At 41.4% G+C, this 14,065-nt stretch overlaps 1 protein-coding gene across 3 annotated transcripts in view; it reads left to right on the top strand.

Moving 5' to 3' along the window:
* Positions 1 to 14,065, top strand: part of OSBPL10 (oxysterol binding protein like 10) — an 857,577-nt gene that overhangs the window by 711,680 nt on the left and 131,832 nt on the right. The window lies entirely within an intron of this gene.

Raw genomic sequence — 14,065 nt, 5'->3', positions numbered from 1 at the left:
GATGTAACCCCCTTAAAATAAAATATGTAAAAAAAATTTTTTTTAAACATATATGGTATCGCCGCATGCGTAAATGTCCGAACTATAAAATTATAATGTTAATTAAACCGCACGGTCAATGACGTACACATAAAAAAATTCCAAAGTCCAAAATTGCGTATTTTAGGTCACTTTGTATACCCCAAAAAATTTTATAAAAAGCGATGTAAAATGTCCCATCAAAAATGGTACCGATAAAAACTACAGACCATGGCACCCTCATATAGCCCTCATACATCCCTGTATATGGAAGAATAAACAATTTTACACATACTAATTTTGGTGCATGTAGTTATAATTTTTTTAAAGTAGTAAAATAAAATAAATTGGGTATCCTTTTAACCGTATGGACCTACAGAACAAAGATATGTTGTCATTTTTACCAAAAAGAAGCCCCCCAAAGTTACAAAATGGCTATTTTCCCCAATTTTGCCCCACAAATATTTTTTTTCTGGTTTTGCCGTACATTTTGTGGTGAAATGATTTATATCATTACAAGGTACAATTGGTGGCGCAAAAAATAAGCCCTCATATGGGTCTATAGGTGCAAAATTGAAAGGGTTATGATTTTTAGAAGGTGATGAGAAAAAAACGAAAGTGCAAAAACGGAAAAACCCTGGGTCCTTAAGGGGTTAAGGCTAGATCCAACTTCAGTCACAAAGTCAGCCACATTTGCTTAATTCAGTTATGGCCATGTCACAATCTTGTTCAACTTTGAAGGGAATATGGTTCAAAACTTCTTGTTTAGCAATGGGGCCTTGTCTGGAGTCTCCCACTCAATGGTCATCAGGGATTCATCCCCACTAAAGGTCCTGAACCCCCCTAGAGGTGGAGACACATTAATTCCCTGGGGCATTAATTAAGTCCACATGCTGGATAGCCTTATGTAGGCACATCATCCATTCTGAAGGCCATTAGCCCCCTTAGAGGTGAAAACATATAATTCCCTGGGGCAGTCTCCAGGTCCTCAGATCAGATAGCCCCATTTAGGTGCACCGATGCACTTTGAAGGCATTGAGCCCCCCTGGAGACACCTTGTGGCGGTTTCCAGGTCCTCAGACTGGATAGCCCCATTTAGGGGTACCAATACACTTTGAATGACCTGGGCCCTTTAAAAGGTGTAGACATATTCATTACATTGATCTATGTTATCAGTTGCTATAGCCTTTCAAGGGCAAGCTGCAGCAATCACCAAGCCTGTGAAGACATTGAGCAACAGGTAAGGTCAAGCCATGAGCACACCGCGATTACATTGTGGGAGGGCGATGGTACCGTTGGTTCCACTAGACACTAGGGATTACCTGCATTTAATGGTTAAATGCTGTGATTGTTATTGATCTCCAATGTCCCGTAAAGCACCACCTTTCCTACCATCAGGAGGACAAAAAAACCTGATGCAGGTGGAACTTTGGATTCTTTCTATAGGTTTAAGTTCACATGGAGGGAAATTTCCCCACATGTGATGCTGCTGAATGCGGATGTAAGGGAAAATAAGAAATCTGAAACTGGTTTGATTAGACAGTTTGTCATTACAACTTAATGCGTAACATTTAAGCAGATATCAGTGTGTGCATTATGTGAATGTAAATGAGCCACAGAATAATATTAAGCATATTTCAGTAATACATTTTACCAGCAATTGCTTCTTATCTGTGATTATAAAAAAAAAAGTTTTTCTTTTTCTAAAGTAAAAAAAAAAATATTTGCAATTATGGCTCATTGCTTTTTAACCATAAAATGTCTCACTGGAAGCATGACAAATAAGATAATCTGACAAAAGGCTCAGTTTAGGTATTATTCTTTTTGTAAAGGGAGGAAATAGGGAGCAGGGAGACCTTTGCAAAAACCTCATGCGGCACTTTATCTTCTCAGCACTTGATAGAGCACCAGTGTCATGGTGTGGAGATGACAAGCCAGCACGGAATACAAAGTGCCGTTTTCTGCATGCTTTTTCATGTATGGTTGGTCTGTAAAGGTTGTCAGTGGCCAACAACACGATATCTTGAAATAATAAGTGACCAGTTGATCCGTGCCTTGATCTTGGGCTATGCTTCTACTGACAGAGTTGCATTCAACAACAGCCAATTAAAAGGTGTCTGTTTTACTATTTTGTGTTTTGAATTTGATCATGTAGTGGCAGGGGCGTAGTGGCAATGGCTCAGCCCAGCAGAAAAAAAAGGCCTGCCCAAGCATTCAGGGTATATGTTTCAGATCGCTGGGTAAGCTCCCCTTTTAACTGTGTCTGCTTCTTTAGGGAGAACAGATAAAAGCTTTAATGGAGCAGAGAGCCCTTGGATCTTTGCCCCGTGGCTTCCACTTGAAGCCCACAGGATTCTTAGACCTGTGACCTTTAAGTGATCTGGATCTCTGCCTGACATAGGTAGCATGATGAGATCACTGCATTTTTGCCACCTGCATCAGGCTGTGTCAAGTAGAATACAGAGCAGCTTGGCATTAAAATTATGGGCTTTGTAAGTTTCTTTTATTGTTTCTTTAAAATATATGAGGGCATAATGGATGATTTAAAAGAATAGAGGGCCACAAAGGGGAGATTAAACAGAGTAGGGGAAGAAAGCATGGGGACGAGGGTGACTAAAAATGGGGATGGAAGAATGAAAGAAAAAGTGGTTAAAAAAATGTGGGGGCTGTAGTCTGTACTGCTCCTGAATGTTGACAGATTAACTAGCCCTTTACCTTTTATATAAAGTTGGGAGAATTGAGTTGTAGTCTTGGTAAAAAAAATTTATACTCACCCATAAATCAGCTATATTCTAGAGGTGGCAGAAAAAAAACCACTATCCGCTGCTTTCTTGGTGCTATTGGTGCAAAATAAATAATGCACATGTTGTAAATGGACACTGTGTGGACCCCAGAAATCCTTTTTTCTATGCTATTTTGAGATTCTTTCTGCAAACTTCTAGACAAGTGAATTACAATGAAATTTGTAGCTGCAGATAACAATTGTGATGACAAATGTTACATGTTATGGTGTCCATAAACTACATTAGTAAACAATTTTAGGCCTTCCAGACCTGGCTTGTAAATCATTACTTTTACCTCTCTGCATTTATTTTTGCCTGCCCCCTATCCCTCATTTCTATGCCCCTTTTCCCTTTATATATGTTGATGATAAAAGATATTCTAAAGGAGTTTTATATGTTGTGAGAGAAGGTTTCGTATCATATGTAGACACTAGGTATAAGGAAGTGCATACCCCATATGTGCCAGTGTTTGGGGTAACAGTTACCGAGTTGCCGGTAGTAGGCCACTTGTATAGTGTTTTAAGTGTTTAGTTATTGCTGAACAACCGTGTCTTGTTTTGTTTTATGCAAATGGGAATATGGCTGTACTTTGTTTTGGACAATAAACTGCATTTAACCCCTTAGGGACTCAGCCTATTTTCACCTTAACCCCTTAAGGACCGGGGTTTTTTCCGTTTTTGCATTTTCGTTTTTTGCTCCTTGCCTTTAAAAAAATCGTAACTCTTTCAATTTTGCTCCTAAAAATCCATATGATGGCTTATTTTTTGCGCCACCAATTCTACTTTGTAATGACGTCAGTCATTTTGCCCAAAAATCTACGGTGAAACGGAAAAAAAAATCATTGTGCGACAAAATTGAAAAAAAAACGCCGTTTTGTAACTTTTGGGGGCTTCCGTTTCTACGTAGTACATTTTTCGGTAAAAATGACACCTTATCTTTATTCTGTAGGTCCATACGATTAAAATGATACCCTACTTATATAGGTTTGATTTTGTCGGACTTCTGGGAAAAATCATAACTACATGCAGGAAAATTAATACGTTTAAAATTTTCATCTTCTGACCCCTATAACTTTTTTATTTTTCCGTGTATGGGGCGGTATAGGGCTCATTTTTTGCACCGTGATCTGAAGTTTTTAACGGTACCATTTTTGCATTGATAGGACTTATTGATCGCTTTTTATTCATTTTTAAATGATATAAAAAGTGACCAAAATGCACTATTTTGGACTTTGGAATTTTTTTGCGCGCACGCCATTGACCGAGCGGTTTAATTAATGATATATTTTTATAATTCGGACATTTCCGCACGCGTTGATACCATATATGTTTATTTTTATTTACACTGTGTTTTTATTTTATTGGAAAAGGGGGGTGATTCAAACTTTTAATAGGGGAGGAGTTAAATGATCTTTATTCACTTTTTTTTCACTTTTTTTTTGCAGTGTTATAGGTCCCACAGGGACCTATAACACTGCACACACTGATCTTCATCATTGATCACTGGTTTCTCATAAGAAACCAGTGATCAACGATTCTGCCGTATGATTGCTCATGCCTGGATCTCAGGCACTGAGCAGTCATTCGGCGATCGGACAGCGAGGAGGCAGGTAGGGGCCCTCCCGCTGTCCTGTCAGCTGTCGGCTATCCCGAACAGCCCGACTGAGCTAGCCGGCAACTTTCACTTTTAGCCGCGCGGCTCAGCTCTGGGCGCGCGGCTAAAGGGTTAATAGCGTGCGGCGCCGCGCGCTATTAGAGGCGGGTCCCGGCTTCACTATGACGCCGGGCCCGCCGTGATATGACGCGGGGTTACTGTGTAACCTCGCGTTATATCAGGAGAGCAGGACCAAGGACGTACCGGTACGTCCTTGGTCCTTAAGGGTTTAAGGACTCAGCAAATTTTCATTTTTGCATTTTCCTCCTTCTTTCCTAGAAATCATAACGCTTTCAATTTAGCACCTACAGACCCATATAAGGGCTTGTTTTTTGCATCACCAATTGTGCTTTGCATTGACATCTACATATTGATATTTATTTTATAATATAACCTGCGGTGAAACGAACAAAAAAAATTATTTGTGGGATGAAATAAAAATTTAAAAAATCCATTTTGTAAATTTTGGGGGCTCCCGTTTCTACACAGTGCAATATTTGGTAAAAATGACACCTTATCTTTATTCTGTAGGTCCAGGGATACCCAATTTATATAATTTTTATTTTAATACTTAAAAAATGTATAAACTACATGCATCAAAATTAGTTAGTTTAAAATTGGCATAATTTTTTTTATTTTTCCATGTACGGGCAGTATGAGGGCTCATTTTTGGCGCTGTCATCTGTATTTTTTTATCGGTACCATTTTTGTTTTGATGGAACTTTTTGATCACTTTTTATCAATATTTTTATGGTATATGAAGTGACCAAAAATGCAGGATTTTGGACTTTGGTATTTTTTACGTGTGGTTTAGCTAACCTAATATTTTAATAGATTGGACATTTACGCACGCGGTGGTACCACATATGATTATTTTTATTCTTTATTACATTATTTTATTTAAAAAATGGGAAATGGTAGGTGATTTAAACTTTTAATAGGGAAGGGGTTAATGAACTTTTATTTACATTTTTTTAGGGGGCTAAAGCATGCAGTCTTCTGATTGCATGCACTGATCAGTGCTATGCCATTGCAAAGCACTGATCAGTGTAACCGGCGATCTGCTGCTCTAGCCTGCTGCGCAGGCATGGAGCAGTAGATCGCCAATTGAACACCAGAGAGGCAGGTGAGGGCCCTTACATCGTACGGTAAGCTTATTGGGACATTGCGATTTTGACGTGATAGTCCCGATCAGCTCTGCTGAGCTGCCGGGGTTCTTTTACTTTAGTATTAGACACCGCAATCAACTTTGACTGCATCGTCTAAAGGGTTAATGCCGGGCATCGGCTGTGCCCAGCTTTAGCCGTGGGTCCTGGCTGCCCTTAGCGACCGGGACCCACCGGGTTTAACCCGTTCTCCACCTTTGAGGTACATCCTGAGTCCTTAAGGATCAGGGATGCAGGGCGTATGCATATGCCCTGTGTCCCCAAGAGGTTAAGCCATGCATTTAAACTGTCTCAAACTGCTGTTTATACAAAGGCATGGAAAAGCTGAGGATGATGCTGGACAAGCAAGGAGCCTAAGATGTTTGTCCGGCAGATGTTACCTGCAAGTAACTAAGTGTAACTGTACTTTTATCTCTTATATGGTCTACAGAGCCTGTGTACAACTGGTATCTTCTACTATATGGTCACTGAATTAAGGGAAAGGGGAGTAGTGATCTGTGTTTTTATTCAGTAATAGTATAGTGGTATTTTTCCTTCATTATGTGGTGGTAATATGTGGTCATGGCGTGACGGTATTATAAATCCCTTAAACAGTGCTATCATTGGTAATATTGGTCTCTGTATACTGGGATTTGTTCAGCAGCAACATGACAGTAATGTGTATGGTGAAAATATTTGTAATTTGAGTAGTGGTATTTCTATTAATTAGAAGTATATAGAATTATCATACTTAGAAAATTGTCTTATAGCGATGGCGATGCTGTCGCAATTTGGAGGGGGGGGAGCTGTCTGCAAAATTTGCTCTGGATTTGAAAGGACTCTAGTAATGCCACTGTTTAATAGGCTTCTCTTCCAGTCATGTCTACAGGATGAAGTCAGGATGTACTACCAATTGATTGCTATGTCAATTATGATGTTGAGTATGTTGCTTTTAAGTGTAGTTATATGAAAGGGGCATGTCAGCCTTAACAAGTCATGCTAAATTATGCCGTTACTGATTGATCATAGGGTTCAAGTGTTGGGACCATTTGGTAGAATGACTGAGAGGCAGTTCCACACAGTGCTTGGTTGCGGGGGCATTACCATTATGCTGTTACATGCAGCTGCCGGAATACCCCTTTATATGTGCTCACCTATATGTGTGTTGACCTAATGACAAGCATTGTGAGTCTACGTTCACACCTCAGAATTTCCCTGCAGAATTTCACATTGGAGTAGCAGAGTCCCGTTGAATTCAAAAGGATTCTGCTGCTACTGGGCATACAGTGGAATTTCTGGATTTCAGTGTCTGCAAAAAGAATGAACCTGTTCATTCTTTCTGCGTACTCTGCACGGAATGCATAGCCATCTATGAGACGGCACATTCCTGTGCAGTCTTGGTGCTGCCATGTTTTGCAGTCGCTGTAATGTCCAAACAGATTTTTCATGGGGACATTCCGAAATGTGAAGATAGCCTAAGGGTGATGGCTTCTTTGTCTCCAAGGCTATGTGTAGCCTCACATGATACACAAGCAATATGTACACCGGCTTGTTCATGATATACAACAATGTTATCCAATATACTCAGGAACATTTTTAACAGGATTTTAATAGGATTTTTTAGTTGGCAGGAATAAAAAATTTTTTTTTTTAAATCAGCTTGTGCCAAAAATTTTAACAGATTTGTAATTTAGTTCTATTTAAAAATCTTAATCCTTCCAGTACTTACCAGCTGCTACAGATGAAGTTATATGGTTCATTTCTGTCTGACCACAGTGCTCTCTGCTGACACCTTTGTCCAAGTCAGGAACTGTCTAGAGCAGGAGCAAATCCCCATAACAAACCTCTAATGCTCTGGATAGTTCCTGACATGGACAGAGGTGTCAGCAGAGAGCACTGTGGTCAGACTGAAAAGAACTATACAGCTTCTTCTGGAGCATACAGCAGCAGATAAGTACAGGAAGGATTAAGATTTTTAAATAGAAGTAATTTACAAATCTAAAACACAGAACTTAATATTATCTTTAAGTGTGAACAAAATGCTGTCACCGAAAAAACACTTAAAATGTCCACAAGAAGGACCACCAAAACAAAACACTTGTGATTCTCATATAACAATGAGAGTGTGATAAGGAACAGGATCCTTATATATAGTCCACCCAATATAGTGGAAAAATATGAATCCACAAGTATACCCACAATCGGGAAACCACAAGGTTGCTCCTAAAATCAGGAGACTTACAAGAAGAGTCCAGATAATCACATTACTAAAGAGTAGGTGGGGGGATAAAGGATGTATTGGATAGGGAGGGAGGGCCTAGGAAGGTGTAAAGCCTGTGATGTGCAGCCACTACCTATCTCGCCCTGTTATTGGCTCCCTATCCTACCCCTAAACCTAGGCAGAGTGATCTGTCCTTAAAAGGACGGCCCCCGCTCTGGAACCTACCCCTTTAGGTCCTGCGTATCGCCCTATGATATGGACAATAAGGAGAGCTATCTGTCTCACTAAGCAGTACCTGCCTAAATACAGGGGTGGGAGAAGGAAAGACTGAGCCTAATGCCGTTCACATATATACCATTAAACATCCATAAGATGGTAGATGTATAAGAATGTAATAGGGATTTTTTTTCCAGTGGTCTCAAAGTCTGCCAATCAGTAGATGTATAAACATAGAAGATCCATGCACATTAATAAATAGCAGGTGTACGCAATTGTAATGAAGATCACCATCAGCTGTCCCACTAGATATATATTTCACATTAATGTATTCAGACCCGGACACGTGTTTATTTAAAATACCATCTAAAATGGGAATGCAAGACACCATTTGCTCATGTCTGAGAAAATAATTGGTAGATTATAAAGCAACAGAAGCAAGGCACTTATCAGGACCCAGGTATATTAAAATTTGTCTCAAAGCATTTTTCACCCCATTCGTCAGGAGACGATAGGGGGCATGGATACTGTCATGGAGATGGTCATGAGAGTGATGGCCCGTCCAGGATGTGGAGTGATGTTAGATGTGATGTGGCCATACTCGGGGTAGTGGATTGCGCTTCTTTATATGGTAGAGGAGGAGGAGTAAGCCAATCAAATTTTGCCTACCTTAATGACCTGTGTCCTCTAACCAATGATGTCAACCCAGGTGAGTCTGCAAGCCCGCTGATCGATAGATACCAGTCACGGGTCTTGTGAGCATATTATGTCACTTTCGGTACATAGCGCTGGTTTCCAAGGTCACATGTATCACCGGAAGGATTTATTATGGCATTCTGGTATCTAAGATGCTGATCATGTAAATGATCCCCAGAAGCGCGATGTAACTTCCAGACAGGCTCACTTCTACTACAACAAGCACTGCCTGGAAAGTTTGTTTAGGGCATCCTGTATCTAGGATTCCGATCATGTGAATAGTCAAATGATCTAAATGAATGCAACATAACTTCCGGTAAGGTCCGTGGAAGATATACTCCCTAGATTGCTGGCTGAGGTTCGTGGCCGTGTACGTCACCTAACCGGAGGGTCTATGATATGATTGTGTATAGAATAGTGCTGTGCAGCCGCTGTGCAGGCTGCAGACAATTCAAAAGAAGAATTGGGAATATTATATTCAAGTTATTAGAATAGATCCTATTCACAATGTAAGATTAAAGGGAGTCGCAAAGAGTATATAATAAACATAGTTAATGGTTTTATTATATTGTTGGCTGTGACCCTGCTGATGACGAGGGTTTCCATAAGGACCTAACAAGATGTCATAGAGTAGTAACTTTAAATTACATAAAGAGGGCAATACTGTCATCAAGCAGTAAAAAGGCACATAATATTCCCCGGTGGACTTATACCACTGAATGGACAATAGGATGCTTTTACTTTTCATTCTGATTCCAAGATCGTTTTTTCGTGACATATTCTACTTTATGTTAGCATTTTCTAACTTTGAAGCTCTCTGATTGTAAGGGAAATAGACATTCAAAATAAATTATATTTTGATTCACAAATACAATATGTCTACTTTATGTTTGCATCATAAAGTTGACATGTTTTTACTTTTGGAAGACATCAGAGGGCTTAATAGTTCAGCAGCAATTTTCCAATTTTTCAAAAAATTTTAAACATCTGAATTTTTTATGGACCAGTTCAGGGTTGAAGTGGATTTGAAGGGCTTCCTTATTAGAAATACCCCATAAATGACCCATTACAAAAACCCTTTAGGTGTTTCACAGGAATAGCAGCAAAGTGAAGGAGAAAAATCAAAATCTTCATTTTTTAACTTGCATGCTCTTGTAGTCCCAGTTTTTGAATTTTTACAAGGGGTAAAAGGAGAAAAATCATCTCAAAATGTGTAACCCAATTTCTCTCTACTAAGGAAATACCTCATATGTGTATGTCAAGTGTCCGGCAGGCGCAGTAGAGGGCTCAGAAGGGAAGGAGGAGCGACAATGGGATTTTGGAGAGTGGGTTTTAATTAAATGGTTTTTGGGGGGCATGTCACATTTAGGAAGCCCCTAGGGTGCCAGAACAGCAGAACCCCCCCCCCCACATTGCATACCATTTTGGAAACAACACCCCTCAAGGCACGTAACATTGGTCCAGTTAGCCTAAACACCCCATAGGTGTTTGACGACTTTTCGTTAAAGTCGGATGTGTAAATGAAAAAAAGTTTTTTCACTAAAGTGCAGTTTTTTTCCCCAAATGTAACATTTTTACAAAGGGTATTGGGAGAAAATGCCCCCCAAAATTTGTAACTCCATCTCTTCTGAGTATGAAAATACCCCATGTTAGGACGTAATATGCTCTGTGAGTGAACTACAATGCTGAGAAGAGAAGGAGTCACATTTGGCTTTTGGAAAGCAAATTTTGCTGAAATGGTTTTGGGGGGCATGTCTCATTTAGGAAGCTCCTATGGTGCCAGAACAGCAAAAAAAAAATTACATTTTAATGCTAAAATGCTGGTTTTTCCCCAAATTTTACATTTTTACAAGGGGTAATAGGAGAAAGTGACCCCCAAAATTTAGTATGGAAATACCCCATGTGTGGACTTCAAGTACTCTGCTGGCCAACTACAATGCTCAGAAGAGAAGGAGCGCCATTGAGCTTTTGGAAAGAGAATTTGTTTGGAATGGAAGTCGGGGGCCATGTGTGTTTACACAGCCCCCCAGTGGTGCCAGAACAGTGCCCCCCCCCATGCAACCCCATTTTGGAAACTAGACCCCTCACAGAATTTAATAAGGGGTGCAGTGAGTATTTACACCCCACTGGAGTTTGACAGATTTTTAGAACAGTGGGATCTGCAAATGAAAAATAATTTTCCCTTGTGAAAATGAAAAATTGAGGGTAACACCAGCATTTTAGTGATAAAAACTTTTTGTTTTTTTCATTTTCCCATCTGACTTTAACAAAAATTCGTCAAACAACTGTGGGGTGTTAAGGCTCACTATACCCCTTGTTACGTTCCGTGAGGGGTGTTGTTTCCAAAATGGGGTCACATGTGGGTATTTTTTTTTTTTGCGTTTATGTCAGAACTGCTGTAAAATCAGCCACCCCTGTGCAAATCATCAATTTAGGCCTCAAATGTACATAGTGCGCTCTCACTCCTGAGCCTTGTTGTGCGCCCGCAGAGCATTTTACGCCACATATGGGGACTTAACATACTCAGGAGAAATTGCGTTACAAAATTTGGGGGTCTTTTTTTCCTTTTACGGCTTGTGAAAATAAAAAGTATGGGGCAACACCAGCATGTTAGTGTAAAATTTTTTATTTTTTTACACTAACAGGCTGGTGTAGCCCCAACTTTTCATTTTTATAAGGATGATAAGGGGTAAAATTAGAAAAAGACCACAAAAATTTGTAGTGCAATTTCTCCCGAGTACGGAAATACACCATATGTGGCCCTAAACTGTTTGCTTGAAATACGACAGGGCTCCGAAGTGAGAGAGTGCCATGCGCATTTGAGGACTATATTAGGGACTGCATATGGGTGGACATAGGGGTATTCTATGCCAGTAATTCCCAAACAGGGTACCTCCAGCTGTTGCTAAGGGAGTTGTTGTTTTGCAACAGCTGGAGGCTCTGTTAAGGAAACACTGCCGTACAATACGTTTTTCATTTTTATTGGGGGGGGGGGGGGGACATTGTAAGGGGGTGTATATGTAGTGTTTTACCCTTTATTTTGTGTTAGTGTAGTGTTTTTAAAGTACATTCACACAGGCGGAGGTTTACAGTGAGTTTGTAGCAGCTCAAACTTGAGGCAGGAGACACACTGTAAACCTGCCCGTGTGAATGTACCTTGTTCATTCACATGGGGGGGGGGGCAAACCTCCAGCTGTTGCAAAACTACAACTCCCAGCATGTACTGACAGACCATGCATGCTGGGAGTTGTACTTTAGCAACAGCTGGGGGCACACTGGTTGGAAAATCTTCAGTTAGGTTCTATTACCTTACTCAGTATTTTCCAACCTGTGTGCCTCCAGCTGTGGCAAAACTTCAACTCCCAGCATGTACGGTCTATCAGTGCATGCTGGGAGTTGTAGTTTGCCACAGCTGGAGGCACACGGGTTGCGAATTACTGAGTTAGGTAACAAACTTCGCAATCAGTGTGCCTTCAGCCGTTGCAAAAACTACATCTCTCAGCATGCAGTTACAACTGAAGGGCATGCTGGGACTTGTAGTTATGCAACAGCTTGAGGCATACTCCCAGCATGCCCTTTGGCTGTCCGTGCATGCTGGGGGTAGCTGTTATGCAACAGCTGGAGGCACACTGGTTGCAAAACACAGAGAGTTTGTTACCTAACTCAGTGTTTCCCAACCAGTGTGCCTCTAGCTGTTGCAAAACTTCAACTCCCAGCATGCCCAGACAGCCGAAGGACATGTTGGGAGCTGTAGTTTTGCAACATCTGGAGGGCCACAGTTTGGAGACCACTGTGTAGTGTTGTCCAATCTGTAGCCCTCCAGATGTTGCAAAACCTCAACTCCAAGCATGCCCTGACTGTCCAGGCATGCTGGGAGTTGTAGTTATGCAACATCTGAAGGGACAGATGTTACAGAACTACAACTCCCAGCATGTCTGGACTGTCTGGGCATGCTGAGAGTTGTAGTTTTGCAACATCTGGAGGGCTACAACTTGTGCACCACTGTATAGTGGTCTCCAAACTGTGGCCCTACAGATGTTGCAAAACTACAACTCCCAGCATGCCCAGACAGCCTTTGGCTGTCTGGGCATGCTGGGGGTTGTAGTTTGGCAACCCCTAGAAGCCAGCAGTAAAGATCACTTTACGGTGATCTTTACTGCTACCTTAACAGCCGCCGTCGCTTCCTTACCGCTGATCCTGCCGCCGCTGATCCGCGCTGCTTCCGCCGATGGTATCAGGTCCCCACCGATGGTCCCCAGGTACCCGCCGCCATCTTCTCCTCCCGCTCTGCCCAACATCCAGGGGTGGGCAGAGCGAGGATTTCCACCCCCCGCCCCTAACTGCCATTGGTCAGTTGTCAAATCTGACTAATGGCAGGGGATAGGAGCGAGGTCACAGCTCCTATCCCTCAGGATGATCGGGGCTGTCTCTGACATTTCCGATCATCCCTATTTTCCAGGCTATTAGGTCACCAGAGACTCGGTCAGCCCGGAACCCCGCAAGTCCTTGTCATTAGTCAGTCACTAACGGACTGACTAATGACAACGATCAGCAATAGGGGACCATTCTGATTGGTCCCCAGTTGCATACTGTCATCGGTCAGCTGTCCAGAACAGCTGCAATGACGTTTCTATCACCATGCCAACGGACATGGTGATAGAAAATGTATTGGACATATATAAACGTCCATTTGCGTTAAGTCAAGGGAAAAATGCTCGTTCATAAACGTCCATTTGCGGGAAGGGGTTAAATAAAACTCGTGAATGACAAAGTCTCATTCAGACCTAGAGGAGCTACAGATTTGACTCTGTGGATCCAAAGGGTCTCCTTCTGTACCAGTATCTTATCAAAATCACCCCCACGGTTGGATGGAAGGATGATTTCAATAATGGAAAATTTAAAACTTTGGGGATTTCCGTGATGGCATGTCTAGCTATGGGTGTAGGTCGGGCTTGTTCACAAATACATCTGCGTAGCTCGCGTATCATTTTGCCTACATAGTCCATAGGACAGCCGCATTGGCACAGGTAGACCACCCCCTTCGATCTATAGTTGCCAAAGTCGATCTATAGTTGCCAAAGACCAGTTACTGAACAGGTAACTGATTTGGTTTTAACCATAAAAGGACACGCACAACATCTACTACACCTGAAATTACCACATATTCGGCATTGGAGCCAAGATGAATCTGTTGCTGGTCTGCTGTAATGACTATGTACCTGTCTATCCTGAAGGCTCCTGCCTTTGCGGTACGATATAAGTGGACATGACGATATAACCCTATCCAGGTATCGGCCTGCAGAATCGACCAATGCTTCTGTAAAATGTCATAG

The sequence above is a fragment of the Hyla sarda genome, chromosome 5 (assembly GCF_029499605.1).
Source record: "Hyla sarda isolate aHylSar1 chromosome 5, aHylSar1.hap1, whole genome shotgun sequence".
NCBI classification, from domain to species: domain Eukaryota; kingdom Metazoa; phylum Chordata; class Amphibia; order Anura; family Hylidae; genus Hyla; species Hyla sarda.
This window is presented reverse-complemented; position numbering and strand designations above follow the sequence as displayed.